We start from the raw sequence: 8,096 nt of genomic DNA on the forward strand, positions 1-8,096 counted from the left end.
CTCCTCAGATCCGCCCAGCGCGCCCATGGCCGCGCCGCCGTGCTAACCACGGCCACCATCGTCCCCGAGCCCCTCCAACTAGTCTCCGAGCACCGTCATCCTCCTCTACGTCCTCCACGCTGATGATTAGGATCCGGGGAGCTCTACAGCGCGGGATCCCCGTCGTCGTCTTCCTCGGGTCGCCGTTGTCGCCATCGACCCCGACCAACGCCAATCTCCCGTCTACGTCGCGCCGCTGCTGCTACTAATCCGTCACCGGGCCCCCGTGCGCCCACTCGGTGAGCTCCCGCGCCCCGCTCTCCTTTTCCCTCGCGCACCGTAGCTGCCTATTCGCCGTTGCCGAGAGCCCGTCGCCGTGGATCGCCTCGCCGCCGTGGCCGTACTCTCCGTCGTGCTCTCCTGAGCACGGCATCTTGTTCCTGGTGCACCCAGGAACCCAACGCGCCCGCTCGCGCGCTGCTCCGTGGCCGCTAGCTCCTAGCTCGGTGAACGCCCGAACGCGTCACCGCACGCGCTCGTCGCCGGCAGCCGTCCGGTGACCATTTGGTCCCGGGCTCATGCTTGTTGTGCTCGCACGCGCCCGTAGAGTCCTCCTGACCGTTTAGGGTACTTGCTGCCGTGCTGCAGCGCCGTTTCCCTCTCGCGGCCGAACGCCGGCGTCCGCCCCACTCGTCACCGGTGACGCTGCGGTCCTCCTCCGGCCACGCCACCGCCCCCGCTAGATGCGCCTCTGCGCGCTCGTTCGAACGAGCCCAGGCGCGCGCGGATCCGTGCACTGTGTGCATTTTCCGGCGAACTCCAGCGGGCCTGCGCCGTGCTTTTGGTCGCCGGCGGCGTGAACCGCCCCTGCTGACCTGGCACCGCGGGTCCCGCCACCTGGGCCACTGACTGGTGGGCCCAGGGCCCCTGTTGACCTGTTGACTGGGTCAACGTGCTGACTGGGCAGTCCAGTGGCACTGACATGCGGGCCCATGCCATAAAACAAATAAAACAAATATATAAACTGCTAATTAATTTAGATAACTAACTAAAACTTAATTAGACACTGACAGGTGGGCCCAGTAGGTTTACTAACTAATTTTAGATTAGTTTAAACTCTGTTTAACCCACTGTCTATGACAGGTGGGTCCCCCATGTCAGTTTTGACTGGTCAACTGACCAGTTGACCTGCTGACGTCACTCTTATGTCATGCTGACGTCATAAATTCATTTTCGAATTAAATAATTAATTAATTAAATTTCAGAAATTAATATAATCTTTAGAAAATCATATCTTTTAATCCGTAACTCGGATGAAAATACTTTCTACATGAAAGTTGCTCAGAACGACGAGACGAATCCGGATACGCAGCCCGTTCGTCCGCCACACACCCCTAGCATACCGAACACGCAACTTTCCCCCTCCGGTTCACCGGTCTGAAAACGCGAAACACCGGGAATACTTTCCCGGATGTTTTCCCCCTTCGTCGGTATCACCTACTACCGCGATTGGGCACACCTAGCATTGTTACTTGTCATGTCATGCATCGATATGCATTTGTTTGCATTGTATTCATTGTTTCTTCCCCCTCTTCTCTCCGGTAGACTACGAGACCGACGCTGCTGCTGCCCAGTTCGACTACGGAGTTGACGACCCCTCTCTCTTGCCAGAGCAACCAGGCAAGCCCCCCCTTTGATCACCAGATATCGCCTATTCTACTCTCTATACTGCTTGCATTAGAGTAGTGTAGCCTGTTACTGCTTTCCGTTGGTCCTATTCTGATGCATAGCCTGACATTGTTGCTACATCTGTTGATACCTTACCTGCAATCCTAAATGCTTAGTATAGGATGCTAGTTTATCATCATTGGCCCTACATTCTTGTCAGTCTGCCTTGCTATACTATTGGGCCGTGATCACTCGGGAGGTGATCACGGGTATATACTATACATACATACATACTATACAGATGGTGACTAAAGTCGGGTCAGCTCGAAGAGTACCCGCGAGTGAATCACGGATTGGGGGCTGAAAGGACCTTTGTCCCGACGGCCCTCTGTGTGGATCTTTATGGCGGAGCGACAGGGCAGGTTGAGACCACCTAGGAGACAGGTGGGCCTGGCCCTGTTCGGCGTTCGCAGATATTTAACACGCTTAACGAGATCTTGGTATTTGATCTGAGTTGGCTACGAGCCTATACGCACTAACCATCTACGTGGGAGTAATTATGGGTATCCCGACGTCGTGGTATCAGCCGAAGCCCTTCAGACGTCAGCGGCGGAGCGGCGCGCGCCGGATTGGAACGTAAGCCTGCTCTTGTATTAAGGGGGCTAGTTCTGCTTTCGGCCGCGTACGCAACGTGCAGGTGTGCTATGGGCGATGGGCCCAGACCCCTGTGCGCTTAGGTTTAGACCGGCGTGCTGGCCTCTCTGTTGAGCCTAGGTGGGGCTGCGACGTGTTGATCTTCCGCGGCCGGGCATGACCCAGGAAAGTGTGTCCGGCCAAATGGGATCGAGCGTGTTGGGGAATGTGGTGCACCCCTGCAGGGAAGTTAATCTATTCGAATAGCCGTGATCTTCGGTAACAGGACGACTTGGAGTTGTACCTTGACCTTATGACAACTAGAACCGGATACTTAATAAAACACACCCTTCCAAGTGCCAGATACAACCGGTGGTCGCTCTACCTCAGGGATATGAGGAGGGGATCGCCGGGTAGGATTATGCTATGAGATGCTATTTGGAGATGCTACTTGGAGGATTTCAATCTACTCTCTTCTACTTGATGCAAGACGGTGGCTGCGAGAAGCGTAGTCTTCGACAGGATTAGCTATCCCCCTCTTATTCTGGCATTCTGCAGTTCAGTCCACTGATATGGCCTCCTTACACATATACCCATGCATATGTAGTGTAGTTCCTTGCTTGCGAGTACTTTGGATGAGTACTCACGGTTGCTTTCTTTCCCCTTTTCCCCTTTCCTTTCTTTCTGGTTGTCGCAACCAGAGGCTGGAGTCCAGGAGCCAGACGCCACCGTCGACGACGACCCCTACTACACTGGAGGTGCCTACTACTACGTGCTGCCCGCTGATGACGACCGGGAGTAGTTTAGGAGGATCCCAGGCAGGAGGCCTGCGCCTCTTTCGATCTGTATCCCAGTTTGTGCTAGCCTTCTTAAGGAAAACTTGTTTAACTTATGTCTGTACTCAGATATTGTTGCTTCCGCTGACTCGTCTATGATCGAGCATTTGTATTCGAGCCCTCGAGGCCCCTGGCTTGTATTATGATGCTTGTATGACTTATTTTATGTTTTAGAGTTGTGTTGTGATATCTTCCCGTGAGTCCCTGATCTTGATCGTACACATTTGCGTGCATGATTAGTGTACGATTGAATCGGGGGCGTCACAAGTTGGTATCAGAGCCGACTGCCTGTAGGAATCCCCCTTTCACACTCCTTGGCCGAAGTCGAGTCTAGACATTGCAAAACTTTTACTAACATGGCTGTGTGCCTTACGGGCCCACGTCGCCATCCGGGTGGTATTAGGATCTTTTACTCCTCGATCCTTACTCTGGGACTCTGAACTCTCTTCTATTCGGGTTAAATGAATTTTGCTAAATCTAACATTAGGATCTCGTTATCACTTTCACCCGGAGAGCCCCTTATTACTGATGATCGTCTGCTGCACGTGAAGACCCTGAAGATACTTTCCGCTGATAGGCCGAGAACTTGTGTTCATCGCGTTTGCAATTCCGCTTCCACCGTCAACCCTTATGGGTAACTACTTACAGTTGTTATTCTTATATCATCCCCAGTGGTCTTGTTATTACATGATACCCTGAAAAACTCGTCGTTGTTTCGATAATCCCTTGAGCTTACTGCCTTGCTGTTCTTTGTCACTTGAATACCCCTACGGTTAATTCTCGCACTTATCGAGTATCCGCTCATCCCCCAGTTGTTCATGTGTTACACAAAAGTCTTCGAAATACCACCCGATATTCCGAAAATCCTCAGCGACCTATTGCTCTGGAATTTCTTGTTTGCTTTCATTATGATTAATCCCATAAGTATAGAAATCTTATTGACATTCCTTGTCATTATCATTTTGAGTCTGTTGACTCAATATGTTGCGAATACACGCAATCATCATTGATCCTTATAAATTACCTTTCCGGCCGAGCTTCCATTCTTTTAACTGGAATTGGTTCTCGACCAATCCAATTGTCGTTGATTGTACCCTAAGGCTATTCAATTTATCCATCCCTAATCAGAGCATTGCTTCTGATCCCTTGTTTTGGAAATCATAATTCCTTTGCATTTAAGCTTTGAATTATTTAGAGGATTCCATAACCTGTTGCATTTGCATTCCTTCCTTTTCTGGTTGAGTATCGGTACTCACATCAGATCCTTTGTGGACCATCAAGTCCTTTGTTGGATTGTTATCCGACAATGTCCTTCACATTTGATCACTTTGTGAGTTCTTCCGCTGATACATAATGCCTTCGTTAAGTTGTATCCTCTTCTTGGCCAACCATGCTCTGCTTTCGGGCTTGTGTTATTTACTCTTGAAACTTGTGGTATATGTTTCTAAGAAGCCCCTATGGGTTGAACATATGCCTTCTCTAAACTGTGTGAACCCGAAAGTTTTCACGAATCATACTCTTCTGGTGCTTCGCCAGATAAAATTTCAACACTGCAACTTCATCGAACGTGAGAAGTGAATGAAAGGTTATGCATTGGAGAAGTGGGAGTCGACATTGAACTTGTGTTCATGCCCATGGACACGATGGAGATCTTATCATTAAAGCTTCTCTTAAATTAATTATTCCTTTGGTATAAGTTCATCTTATATCAGGGATCTGGCCTTTTGCAATCGTGGTTCCGACCATGTTCTCTTTTAAATACCATTTCTCGTGCAAGTTTTAACACTTGTCTTCTATAGAGCAATACCCCCGTCCAACCTCTACTTTGATATGTCATCGAGTATTACCCCCTGGTATCTCGAGATTATCTTGGAACTGCATAACTTCTTATGAGTTCTTCATCAAGTGCTACCTTCCCACTGCTTCCAATTTTTCACGGGCTCTGAGTTATTAAACACTCAAAGACACCGATAACTGAACCGAGTCCGCTCTACGGTTCAATAACTCTTCGGTAAGCTTCTATCAGTACGAGTTTGTACCCGATCACATCATTCCTAGCCTGATCGGCTATATCATTATCATGCTAAATTTTAACTGTGCTACCGGGACCTCCTTCCCGTAGCACAATTATTTGACGATGAGCTAAGCTTACGTTGATCTTCCTCCTCATATCATTTCTCCTTGGACAATAAGCTTGGTTTCGAGTTTGTGTCATACCCTTGGTTCCAATAACCTTTCGCTTCACCATTCATTTGACTTGATGTCATCGCCGATCGATTACATCTTGGAATCTCTCGACAAAGTGTGTCGTGATCATCATCAATCTTATGAGCTCTTCCAGGATATCAAATGAGTTCATGATGAGAATTACCATCCTTGCCCTTGATGATCTGCGTTATCATCGACCTTTATTGCCTTCCCACGAACACAAGCTTGTTCGTGTTTGGTGTTATACCTTGAGTTCCTTGCTATCCAGCAATTGTTCTTCTTTACCTTGGAGTATTACCAAGAATGTTCTAAGATTTGTTCCACCTCTTGAGAATTCTTGACATAGAAATACTTCTCACCCTCACCATTCTTTCTTGGTCCCCGTGTTAATTCCAACAAGTGAACGGTGTTGTTTGGATTCTTTCCTTCTAGCAACCCTATTGCTTTGAGGTGAATGGGTGAAAGTTCATTCTAAGTCTTTCTATAATTGAATCACCATTCTAACATTGGCCGTGCAACCCAACCCATATTTCGGGCGCATCTTTCAACCAATGTTAATTGTGTATGTTTACCTCGAGCATACTTCCTTATATCATTGATCTGACAAATGTTATCTCCTTGTTCACTTAATTGTGGAAATCCATCTTTTGGGAATCTCGGTGAATTGCCGTTGAGTTCACCAGCCACCTCCTTGTCCTCTCCTTGGTTTAATGATGAACTATTGCTTCAGAAACCCGCTCCCATAGTTCATTTCTCGAGGATCTTGCAATGTCATTTCGACGATTTGTGTTGCACCTTTTTCCTCTCGGACCCCCTGAGTCTGAGGTTTCATGACACCAATTGGATATGAATCTCGGTCAGATATGATGGTTGGGACAACTTTCCAAGAGTTATGATGTTGATCCTTTGATGACCCGGTAACATGATGTCATGCCTAACACCCCCCCCCCCGGCTGGAGGACCTATCATTATAGATTCCTTTTCAGCAAGGTTATCCATTCATCCATGAGGAAATTGTAAGACTTATTCTACAAGTTATTCCTGATGGATCCTTTGTGTTTCCAAAGTCTGGTCTTCACCTGATGACCATGTCAATGCTATCTCGAAGCATGTCTATGGTACTCCGATTTTCAACAAGACCATTTGAAGCCCAATGCTAAATGTTTCTTGCTCAATTACCCAAACACCGTTGTATGGGCAATGTCATGAAAATTCTCTCCCCTACCTAAAGAGTTTTCTACATTATATCCTGACATGGATATCATGCTCTGCTTGTCCTTGGGAAGGATATACCCTTGAAATATGTGTTTAAACATAATTTCCTTTCCATTGTTCTGTTTAATCTGATGATCATATTTCCTCCCATTGTTGGTTTAACCTTTCTTGTGAACTATATGATCTGAGCAGTAATATTCTCCTGCTTATGTAAACACCTCGTTGTACAATTCTGTCAGTAAGAACCTGTTACTTTTGTTGATGACATTCCGGTAACCACCGATGGACGAGAACTTCGCCTACTGGTCCGCCTCGTTCAACGAGCAGGAAAATGGTTCTCTTCGTCCCTCGCCCTTGGTACCGACATTGCTGCCGACATAACTGACATGCTACTCTCTGACATGCCTTGCTATCGCGATCGTACAAGATGTCAGCCCCCCCCCCTTTCTACTTTTAACCCACATGGTGGGCCCATAACCCACAGGTCCCAGGAACGAAACCTGACTCTCCCTGTACAACCTGTTGTCAAAGTTATTCCTCGTGCTTGACTTTGTATGTAATTCACGGGCCACTTGCCTGTTGATCTATTCTGGTATGGGACACAATACTTATTCCCGTTGCTCAGAACCCCTTTCACACCCTATTTCAGGCAACGAACGATTGTCTATCTGCTCGAAACTTCTCAGGATACCTCCTCACTTTGTTCTCATTAATGTCTAAGGGTTTTTAATTCGAGAGTTACTTCCCCCACCTTCCCCGATGTTATCAACAAGTTAGTCAACCTTGTAGAGGTCTGTTCTCCCAGCCCCTTTATTCTTTCGTAAGTACGGTGAAAGTTCCTGAAGAAAGGGATGACTACTTGATCATGGTGGCTTGAAACAGAGAAATGAAGATATCAACGAAAGGGATCAACCTCTTCGAGAAGAGCAAGCCAGGATGAGAAGACCCGCTAGATTCGTTACCAAACTTTCCCCTTAGTCCCCCTCTTAAATCTCGGGACGAGATTTCTTGTAGTGGAGGAGAATTGTGACGCCCGGATAATTAAGCTACAGTAATTCCACGCTCATCATGCCATGACACCTCGGTTACTGTTACTATCCTCACAATAATTCGAAACCGTTCGAAATTCGTATTCAAATTAATGATAGCAATAAAAGTTATCAAAAATTAAAACAAAAATGTTCGGTGGTTGTCGGATATTACAAAGGTAATTATGGTGCAGCAAACACATTTTTATAAAATGTCTAAATAATTTAAAGTGATTTAAAACAGAAAAGAAAATAAATAAAAGCAAAAACAGAAAAACTAAAACTAACCCAGAAAGACCCCCTGGGCTTCGGCCCATTCCCTTGCACCCGGTCGGCCCAGGTGGCACAGCTGCCACCTCCCCACCTCTGTCACCGCCTCCCCACACCCCCCACTGTTCGTCCGACCGCGCCCGCGTCGCCGTCGGACCAGCTCGCCGCCCCGCGCCGATACAGGCCCCTGGAGAGGATAAGGGCGCTGACGCCGCGCCCTCTCGGGCTCCCCTCCCCACTTGCCCCCCTGCTCTCCTCC

Source organism: Triticum aestivum, chromosome 1B (genome assembly GCF_018294505.1).
Source record: "Triticum aestivum cultivar Chinese Spring chromosome 1B, IWGSC CS RefSeq v2.1, whole genome shotgun sequence".
Lineage (NCBI taxonomy): Eukaryota > Viridiplantae > Streptophyta > Magnoliopsida > Poales > Poaceae > Triticum > Triticum aestivum.